Source organism: Bison bison, unplaced genomic scaffold (assembly GCF_000754665.1).
Source record: "Bison bison bison isolate TAMUID 2011002044 unplaced genomic scaffold, Bison_UMD1.0 scf7180017862165, whole genome shotgun sequence".
In the NCBI taxonomy this organism is placed as follows: domain Eukaryota; kingdom Metazoa; phylum Chordata; class Mammalia; order Artiodactyla; family Bovidae; genus Bison; species Bison bison.
The window spans coordinates 344,641-356,263 of NW_011492737.1; positions in this window are offsets into that span (position 1 = coordinate 344,641).

Consider the following 11,623-nt stretch of genomic DNA (forward strand, 5'->3'; position numbering starts at 1 on the left):
AAAAAAAAAAAAAGAAGCTTTCTCAGATGTATAAGAATTTATAGATCTTACATATCTAAAGAGGCTCACTCTTTCAGTGGTCCTTCTAGAAAGTCGGTAGAGTTGCTCTAATTCACCACATTTTGGAAATTTCACTCTAGATAGAGTATGGTCTGGTAAAGAATTCTACCCAGATGGTTCAAGTGAAAAGATGATAGGAATGAGATAACTCAGGTCAGGTCAGGTCTCAGCACGATGAGGTTCCCAGGACTAGCGACATTTCCAGTGCTAATTTGCAGAAGCCACTGGGTAACAGCACAGAGGGGGAAATAGTGTTCCTCAAATCCAGGGAGAAGCCATACCTGAGGCAGACTGCAGCCTTGCAAGGTCTTGTCCCCTGACAGAGATGTCCTGCTAAACCGTACACCCCAGCCTCTCTCCTCCTGCCCTCCCTTTATCCAGTCTCTGCCAGCACCTCATACTGGAAGCCAACTGGCAAGGAAGCTCTAAAAATGCATTAAAAAGTGAGTTGATTATCCACTTTTCCTACCATCCAAAATTCCCGCTGCTTCCAACAACTACACCCACTCAAATTTGTAGAGATCAAATGTCCATGAGTTTGGCTGTTCTGGTTTAATTCTTCATGTACATTAATCCATGTGGTGGATAAACTGAAAATATTCTGTTGACTTGTGGTTGCAGTTCCAAATAAATGATCCATTTCTATATTTCTAAATGCACTCACTGTAAGTACTGTATATAAGGTGCGTGTATAATAATTCGTAAGTGCTTTTCTACTTGGGTTTTTACCGCAGGTCATTGTTCTTAACATTCAAAGAACTAAGATCATTGCATCTGGTTCCATCACTTCATGGCAAATGGCTGAGGAAACAATGGAAACAGTAACAGACTTTATTTTCTTGGGCTCCAAAATCACTGTGAATGATGACTACAGCCATGAAATTAAAAGATGCTTGCTCCTTTGAAGAAAAGCTATGACAAACCTAGACAGCATATTAAAAAGCAGAGGCATTACTTTGCCAACAAAAGTCTGTATGGTCAAAGCTATGGTTTTTCCAGTAGTCATGTATGGATATGAGAGTTGGACCATAAAGAAGGCTGAGCACCAAAGAATTGATGCTTTTGAACTGTGGTGTTGGAGAAGACTCTTGAGAGTCCCTTGGACTGCAAGGAGATCCAACCAGTCCATCCTAAACGAAATCAGTCCTGAATATTCATTGGAAGGACTGATGGTGAAGCTGAAGCTCCACCACTTTGGCCACCTGATGTGAAGAGCCAGCTCACTAGAAAAGACCCTGATGCTGGGGAAGATAGAAGGCAGGAGGAGAAGTGGACGACAGAGGACGAGCTGGTTGGATGACATCACTGACTCGATGGACATGAGTTTGAGCAAGCTGCAGCTGATGGTGAAGGACAGGGAAGCGTGGTGCGCTGCTGTCCATGGGGTTTCAAAGAGTCCAACATGACTGAGCGACTGAAGAACAACAACAAATTGCTCTTAAATAAATCATTTCAAGCAAAATGAATTAGCACAGCCTGCTCTGCAGGGCCCTTTTCAACCTATCCAGGCATCATCTCTGGCAAGTCATCACTGCTGGTCTGTGTGGTGTCTTGGAATTACACTGCATCACCAGTTTCTGCAGTGCTGAAGAAGTCCACCATGTTGGATAAAGCCCTTCCAGGCGTTCATCATCACAGACAAGGCATGTTCTTGCCACATCCATGTGTGATGGAGCAAGCAGCAATGGCATACCAAGGAGTCAGGGCCTTGGTTCTCATTCTAGCTCGGTTGGATCTTAGTCAAGCCACTTTAATTCTCAAGGCCTCAGACCCCTCATCTCAAAAGCAAGCAAACTGAAAAGACTTGTGAATTTCAAACTTTGTTGTTGCAGTATAAGCATGTTTTTATATAAAATATTATAGGGACACTTTTGCACTGTTGGTGGGGATATAAACTGATACAGCCACTATGGACAATAGAATAGAGGTTCCTTAAAAAACTAAAAAGAGAGCTACCATATTACCCAGTAATCCCACCACTGGGAAAATACAAATACCCTGAGAAAACCATAATTCAAAACAACCTGTGTACTCCAGTGTCCACTGTAGCAAAGGAAGCAGAACACGGAAGCAGCCTACATGTCTATAGACGGAGGAACGGATAAAGAAGATGTGGTACATATCTACCACAGAATAATCTCAGACATAAAAGAGAACAAAACTGGGTCATTTGTGGTGATGTGGATGGATCTTCAGTCTGCCATACACAGTAAAGTAAGTCAGAAATAGAAAAATAAATATCATATACTAATGCATATATGTAGAATCTAGACAAATGGTACAGATGAACCTATTTGCAAGGCAGGAATACAGACACAGATGTAGAAAACGGATATGTGGACGGGGGAGAAAGGGGAGACTGGGGTAAACTGGGAGATTGGGATTAACATATATACACCACCATGTGTCAAGTAGATGGCTAGTGGGACAGTGCTGGATAGCACAGGGAGCTCAGCTCGGTGCTCTGTGACAACCTAGAGGGGTAGGATGGGGGGCAGAGTGAGGCTCAAGAGGGAGGGAATATATGTACCATATAGCTGATTCGTGTTGTTGCACAGAAGAAACCAACACAACATTGTAAAGCAATTATCCTCCAATTAAAAAATATAACTGAATATTACAGGACAGCCTATTTTCAAAAGAGATAGAGGTAGCATTACTCTGGGTGAAGAAGGCTGAAGGGGCCTGGAATAGTCCTCACCTCCCCACACACCCTTCATTCAAAATCTCCAAGCAACACAACAGAGAATTCCCAAAAGGGGATGACCACTGAAGGCCCATTTCTAGAACAATTTCTTCAAATACTAGTTTCCCCCAATTTTATGGGATGTAAGAGGGGAATGCTTCATTTTGTTCTCATAAATGCATAAAATGCAGCAGCAGACTTTTATAGATTACAGCGCCAATGGTATAGTAAGTTCATTGTCCCGTAGTGGCTGTTACATAATTGTGTTCATTCCCTTTGTGTATTTTAGTAACGAGAGTATAATTGTCAGTGCTTATAATACATATAATCTCATTACTGTCACTCCCATTACTACGCTTTCACCTCAGCCTATCCGTGGTAGGTTCCACTTTCTCGCTCATTGAAAGACATAAAGAAATCTCCTTTCCTGCATCCAGATTTCAGTTTAATTCCTGGCAGTTGCCATGGCTAATCACTGTGACAATGCTGTCTCCTTGTTTTCAATATGTTTCATCTACCATTTTGACACACTGCCAAGAAGTCAGCATTGTACTGGTGTGGAATTTCCATGACCACATCCTTGCCTTCCTGCTAGAATGGTTCAGCCTTGTATTTGGAGTAGAAGCTAATTTAGACATGCACATGACTGCATTCCTGACAGTGGCTGTGCTTGGAGAACTGCAAGATTAGACGCAATTATGTCATGTCTCCATTTTCTCATCTGTCAGTGGACGGATCTGACCTCTGTTATCCTCCTGCATGCCTTCCTTTTTAAATAGTTCTTATTATCTTTAAAAGATTCACATCAGGAAAACATCATAAACTTCTCTTTAACTTAATTTCTTAATATATGCACAGAATTTTAAAATTAGACAGTGTGTGGTTTAGTCACTCAGTTGTGTCTGACCCTTTTGTGACCCCATGGACTGCAGCCCACCAGGCTCCTCTGTCCTTGGGATTCTCCAGGCAAGAGTCCTGGAGTGGGTTGCCATTTCCTTCTCTAGGGGATCTTCCCAACCCAGGGACTGAACCTGTGTCTCCTGCACTGCAGGCAGATTCTTTACCGCTTAAGCCATTGGGGAAGCCCCATCAGACAGTATAGACTTATAAGAAATACCCCTCCTCAGATGCAGTAACTTTAGATTTCCTTAGTTCTTCTGAAACTTTTACATCTTATTTATATTTATCAATAAATGAATACTTTCATTTATGCATTTTAGGCATCAGCTCTGGATGTCCTTCCTACTCGGTAATTGAAACCATAGCTCTCTTCTCTCACCCTTCTGCTTCTCCTTCCCCATATTCCAATTATTATGATATTTCAACTTTCATTGAATCGGGAGGCTGCTACCCATGTAATAGTGTTCTCAGTTTTCCCTTCATGATCTTAGCATCTTACTTTCTCAAGTCCATTTAGTCAATTACTTCTTTCCAGTCAATCTGCCGTCCACTTTCCAAAATATTATGGATTTATAATTTATTTTTTAAATATCTTTATGATAGCTTTTTACTGTACTTTAGGGAGTAAAATTAGATATGTATGTTCAATATGCCATCTTAACATGGAAATTCTCTAAGTTTCCTTGTTTGTTCATACTACCATAGCACACGTCAGTCATTGCATACTGTTGATGCACCTTTTAAATGCCTCTCAAATTCATCCTCTCTTCCCCATACCTCTACTGACTCTATAGTTCAGTTTTTTTCCCCTAGAAAGTTAAAACACTTCAGTGGTATGAGAACATGGGGAGCTTCCCAGACGGCTCCATGGTAAAGAATCTGCCTGCCATCGCAGGAGACCGCGGTTCGATCCCTGCATTCGGATGATCCCCTGGAGGAAGAAATGGCAACCCACTTCAGTATTCTTGCCAAAATTCCCTGGACAGAGGTGCCTGGTGGGTGGGCTATGGCCCATGAGGACACAAAGAGCTGGATATAACTGAGTGACTGAGCACAAAACTTAGAGGCCTGGACTTTGTATTAGTTTCACCCAAATATAAGTGAAATAAGCCACCATCCACTGCCTGGGATAGGTAGGGTGTAAGAGCGCCCTGGGTGTCATTCACAGGGAGTAAATCACATCAAAAGTGAACTAGATGTAGCATTCACTCCCACTAGATAATCAATAAACTGTGTGTGTGTGTGTGTGTATATATATATAGAAATATAAATAAATATATATAAATTTATATACTTATATATAAATAATGGTCTCAAAGACTATTTTTTATTTTTCCTAATTAAATATCTCCAGGAAACTCACTACTTCCTGTGCCATTTGTAAATATATAAATTTATATTTATGAATATACAAATGCATTATATAATTTTAAATATATATATTTGTTAAATACATTAATATATTTATAAATGGCACAGGGAGTAGCAAGTTTCCCATACCTAGAGATATTTAATTGGGGAAGATAAATAATAGTCTTTCACATGGCATCTTTTTATTATATGGAGGGCTGAATTAAAGAGGCTTTAAATACCTATGATTTTTAAGATCTCTCGCGACCCCATGCTTCTACTAGAATAACTATTCAAAGGTTAGGTTCTTCTCATCTTTTGTCATCTTAATTTGATTCTGTTCATTCTGAAAGAAGAAAACCATTTCCAAAGATAGATTTAGACTTTCTAAGAGTCTTTCATTTGCAAGATCAGGAGAGGTAAGGCCCCTGATAGAGGTGTTTAAAGACAAGAGAAATGCTTGATGGTAAAGAAAAGAGAAAAGAAGTGATATAAAAGAGGAAACAGCTGGAATAATGATCAAGGGAGTCCAAGAGATTAAAGCAGGTGGATGGGAGGGAACGTTATCGGGAGAATGACATCAGCTTGGAACCTTGGGTAAATTGTTTACTCAGAGACATTACGAAAAAGGGAGAGACGAAATTGAGTAACAAATAGGAGAACATCAACATAGATTATTCAATGCAACAGTAACTACGCCAATACTGTGCTTAAGAAATGTCACTCTAAATTACCTGAAGACTGTATGGAACGTGTGACAAAAGAAAAAGAGTTCAACCTGAATTCTGTGCACTGATATGTTTGTGTTTTAATGATGGGCTATTTGAGAGGCACTGAGGTGGAAATCCAAAATCTTGAGAGTAATTGTAGACACCATTCTCCTATATCAACCTGCAAATTTGTTCTCTTGTTCTTCTCTTTTACTTGCTAAATATCTCTCCTGAATTAATTCCTTTCTTTCTAAACCCACCACCAATACTGTGATCCTTTTGAAACTCATTTCCAGTCTGAATGAGCCAAATAAACTCCTCACAGCTCTTCCTAAATATATCTTCATAATTTATTTAAGATTGTTTAATGTCCCTCAACCATAAACACTCCTTGAGGACAGAAACTTTCTCTCTCTTCATCACTGTTGTCCTGCCATTATCAAGAGTCAGTCTCTGGGACATGGCAAGTATTTAATAATTATTTTTTTGATTGAAACTGATTTAAATGTTCTTCCTTCCCCTCTTTCACCTACCTAGTCCTTCTATTTTTCTATCAAAGCATCATGTTCATCTCATTCTCAGAACTTAACTGCATTTGTGATTTTTATTCTTTTGTGTAGACTTTTATTGGAAAGCAATTTCATATGGACATAAAAGCAGCGAAATAACTGAAACATCTCCCATATAACCCCTGCAGACTGTTCACTTGCTAAAGCTCTCCACACCTGCTTATAATTTTCTCTATGCATACATGCATATTATTTTTTCTTGTTATAAGCCATTTAAGTTGCAAACATAATGTCACTTTCCCCCTAAATACTTGTGAGCTTCCTACCAAGACGTGTTCTTCTGTAACACAGTTAAATGTTAGTGGTGAAGTTGACATTAACATAATACCATTGTTGTTGTTCAGTCCTGTCTGACTCTCCACGACCCTATGGACTGTAGCCCACCAGGCCCCCCCCCTTTTTTTTTAATTTAATTTTATTTTTAAACTTTACATAATTGTATTAGTTTTGCCAAATATCAAAATGAATCCGCCACAGGTATACACATGTTCCCCATCCTGAACCCTCCTCCCTCCCCCTCCCCATACCATCCCTCTGGGTCATCCCAGTGCACTAGCCCCAAGCATCCAGTATCGTGCATCGAACCTAGACTGGCATCTCGTTTCATACATGATATTTTACATGTTTCAATGCCATTCTCCCAAATCTTCCCACCCTCTCCCTCTCCCACAGAGTCCATAAGACTGTTCTATACATCAGTGTCTCTTTTGCTGTCTCGTACATAGGGTTATTGCTACCATCTTTCTAAATTCCATATATATGCGTTAGTATACTGTATTGGTGTTTTTCTTTCTGGCTTACTTCACTCTGTATAATAGGCTCCAGTTTCATCCACCTCATTAGAACTGATTCAAATGTATTCTTTTTAATGGCTGAGTAATACTCCATTGTGTATATGTACCACTGCTTTCTTATCCATTCATCTGCTGATGGACATCTAGGTTGCTTCCATGTCCTGGCTATTATAAACAGTGCTGCGATGAACATGGGTACACGTGTCTCCTGCCCTTCTGGTTTCCTCAGTGTGTATGCCCAGCAGTGGGATTGCTGGATATGGAGAACAGTGTGGAGATTCCTTAAAAAACTGGAAATAGAACTGCCTTATGATCCACCAGGCCCCTTTGTCCATGGGATTTCCCAGGCAAGCATACTGGAGTGGGTTGTCATTTCCTTCTCCAATAATATTTTCTATAAACTATTCATACATCACCAATCCAGTTTCCCCAAAATTTCCTCTGCTGAAAAAAAAAAAATCTGCTTCAAGGTCCAACCCAGGAACACACATTGCACTTAGTTGTCACATGTCTTTGCCTCCTTTGATTTGGAATAATCCCTCGATTTGTCTTTGCCTATGGTGACCTTGATTTTTTTTAACCAACAAGGACCTGCTGTACAGCACAGGGAACTCTGCTTAATGTTATGTGGCAGCCTGGGTGAGAGGAGAGTTTGCGGGAGAATGGATACATGTATATATATATATATGGCTGAGTCCCTTTGCTAGTCATCTGAAACTATTACAACACTGTTAATTGGCTACATCCCAATAAAAAATAAAATGTTAAAAAAAAAGAAAAAAGAAACAGTTATTCTGTAAAATAACCCTCAGTTTGAGTTTGTCTGATGTTCCTTCTGGTTACATTTCAGTTACTTAATTTGCTGAAATATCAAAGATCCGATGTTTTTTCATCTCAGTGTACTGTATCAGGAGACATATGATATTGACTTGTTCAGTTATTAGTGACATTAACTTTGATCATTTGGTTAAGATGGTAGAGTTGCAATTGGTAATTTATTTGAGTGATTAATCTGCTAATATATGTGTTGCCCACTAGACTGTGCCCAGTGAGTCAGAGACAATAGCTATTTGTGCTTACTACTCTATAGTCAAAGCTATGGCTTTTCCAGTAGTCATGTATGGATGTGAGAGTTGGACCATAAAGAAAGCTGAGCACTGAAGAATTGATGCTTTTGAACCATGGTATTGGAGAAAACTCTTGAGAGAGTTCGTTGGATTACAAGGAAATCAAACCAGTCCATCCTAAAGGAACTCAGTCCTGAATATTCATTGGAAGGACTGATGCTGAAGCTGAAACTCCAATACTTTGGCCACCCGATTTAAACAACTGACTCACTGGAAAAGACCCTGATGCTGGGTAAGATTGAAGGCAGAAGGGGACGACAGAGGATGAGATGGTTGGATGGCATCATGGACTTGATGGACATGAGTTTGAGGAAGCTCCAGGAATTGGTGATGGACAGGGAAACCTGGCGTGCTGCAGTCCATGGGGTTGCAAAGAGTCAGACACAACTGAGGCACTGAACTGAACCGACTTTATGCCATAACTGAGAACAGTATCCTCCCATATTAACAATTTAACACTCAGACAATAAAAAGGAAAATTAGCAAGTTTGCCAGAAGGTAGATATTGGATATATGAGAGAAAAGCAAGTGCTATTTGCCTAAATGGTGTGAAAACTTAAGTCCATGAAGATCCTGCACACAATTGCTTAGAAAACCTTATTCACAATCACCACAAACTATAAATAAGCAAAAGTCCTTAAACAGGTGAATGGATAAACAAACTCAGGTACATTGATACAATGTAATATTATTCAGCAATAAAAAGGAATGAGCTATCATGCCATGAAAAGAAGATCAATCTTAAATGCATAAGTGAAACAAGGAAGTCTATTAAGGCTGTATGATTTCCACACATGACATTCCCGAAAAGGCAAAGCTATAGAGAAAATACACAGATCAATGGTTGCCAAGATGTTGGATGGAGGACAGGAAGGGTTAAATAGGTTAAGCATAGTTGACCTTTTAGAGCAATAAAGATTTGATACTCTAATTGCATATACATGACATCTTGCATTTGTCAATACCTATAGAATTTTACAACACAAAGCACGACCTTTAATATCTGCAATTTTTTAAATGTCATTTAGGAGACTGGGGACTCCTAAGGTATGCACTGGAGAAGGAAATGGCAACCCATTACAGCGTTCTTGCCTGGAGAATCCCAGGGACGGCGGAGCCTGGTGGGCTGCCGTCTATGGGGTCGCACAGAGTCAGACAGGACAGAAGCGACTTAGCAGCAGCAGCAGCAGCACCAAGGTGGAATATAAATGTGAAACGCAAATGAATTGTATTCCAAATCTACGAAACAACTTTGATGAAGGAAGTGGAAGAAAAAGTGATGGCCTAATTAACTTCGGAAATGAGTAAGCTCTGTAAAACTTAATGTACAAGAAACTGTTCAGAAGTGCTGTACTCTAGATATAAATTGATAGCACAAGTGGGTATGAAGCTACAATTCTGAAACTTCTATATATGTAAATTGAAATTAAATATTAAGTAAATGCATGGCAGATGGTGGGAGACAGGTTTATCACTATTGGGGTAGGGATTTAAAGATAAGTAGGGGAAGAGACAAGAATGATTCATGTGGCAATAGATTAGAATTGGAGATATCAGTATGAATTCATATTTAGCTTCATATAGATAGAGATGGTTACAAGAAGATATATATATGTATATATAGATATAGATATAAGCACATGGGGCTTCCTAAGTGGTAAAGAATCCGCCTGCCAAAGCAGGAGATGCAGTACACTCGGGTTCTGTCCCTGGGTTGAGAAGATTCCCTGGAGGAAGAAATGGTAACCCACTCTAGTATTCTTGCCTGGAAAATCCCATGGACAGAGGACCCTGGCGGGCTACAGTCCATGGGGTCACAAAAGAGTTGGACAAAATTAAACAACTGAGCAGTCATGCATGTAGATAGATGGATGGCTAGACAGAGATTTATGTAATTAGGATATACACATATATTTCCTTGCTTTGTCATCTGTGAGGGTCAAGAGGCACATCATATTCCCAGGTCTTCATTTCTAATACCATTCTCCAACAAAAAATATGACTGCCACATGGGCTTTAATTCATATGCCAACATTAGCCCACTAATTATAAGAACAACATACCTAACTAAAGTGTTAATAATAGGGGAAGCTGAATATGGGATTTATGGGAACACTCTGAACTATTTTCACATTTTTCTATAAATCTATAACTGCTCTAAACACTAAAGTTTATTTAAAGAATAAAATAACCAGACCCAAAAAGTGATACTTGTGTAAAATCTCATGTTGAGGAGAAACCCATTATCTTGAATTGAAAACAAAGCACAAATGTGATCAAGTTTCATATATGTATTTGAAGAACCACTGTCTATGCAGATGATCTACCAATGCTACCTGGTTATCTGGCCTAATCCTGAAATGAGCCCATTCTTAAATTACTCAATCTTGGGGACAAAACTGTCTATAATAACACTGTCTCTGGAAGATAGCAGAAGACAAACTATCCCCTCAAGAGAGCCTTCAGAACTTTTTATATTTTAGCCTGGGCCTAAATTAAAATGTATATAGCACATGTCCAGTCATGAAGCTTTTTGCAGCTTGAAAGAGAGCAGATTTAAGGGCAGGTTTCAGAATTGACACTACAACAAAAACCCTGTTCCTTTATCCAAGCAATTTAAGCTACCTTCTTACCATGCAAGTTCCTAAACAAGGAGATGGTCTCTAAGTTATTCCTCTTTTTGACTAGATCACCATCAATTTTCACAGTAAGAGATACATACCAGCTCACCAAATATGGACACAGGCATGTGCTGGCCCTGTTAACATAGAATAATCCTTGATCTCAACTGGCTAGAATCCCTTCAAGTGATTTCTCTACATGTTCAAGGAGACAAAAGATAAGAACCCAAGGTTTGGGAGTTGAAATGTCTTTGTAAGTATCTTGGGAATAGTGTTTCTAGAAGTCTTGAAGCTTCACATAAAATATGGAGAGATGACTACTTCTCAAAAGCTGCAGGTTACAGACAGTGTGAAGACACAGTGGGCATTTCAGTGCCCCCACCTCATGCCCAGGCTCCCTTCTCTGACAGCATTCTAAAATTATCAGGCCATGAATGCAAAAGGATTATCCCATAAATTGTAAATTCCATTTTTAAAAATGGAAAAGCTTCTGCAATCTCTCTTTAAATTAGGAGAAACAGCTATTAATGGAAAAAATAAATACTTAGGGTGGACTGCTACAATATCAGTAGTCTAAACCTGCTTCATCAGCAATGTATCTGGATTACCAGAGACTGGGAAAACTTGAGATCTGTCAACTTTAAAGATTTGATGGAAGATCTCTCACCATGTTGATTTCAAATGAAAATTTACGAAGATCCCATTGAATACTGCACAGGAAATGAATTCTGATTACACATTAGGGTTACTTGGGGAATTTTAAAAAATCTTGTTTTTGTCAAAATGTACTGAGTTGGATACTAAAG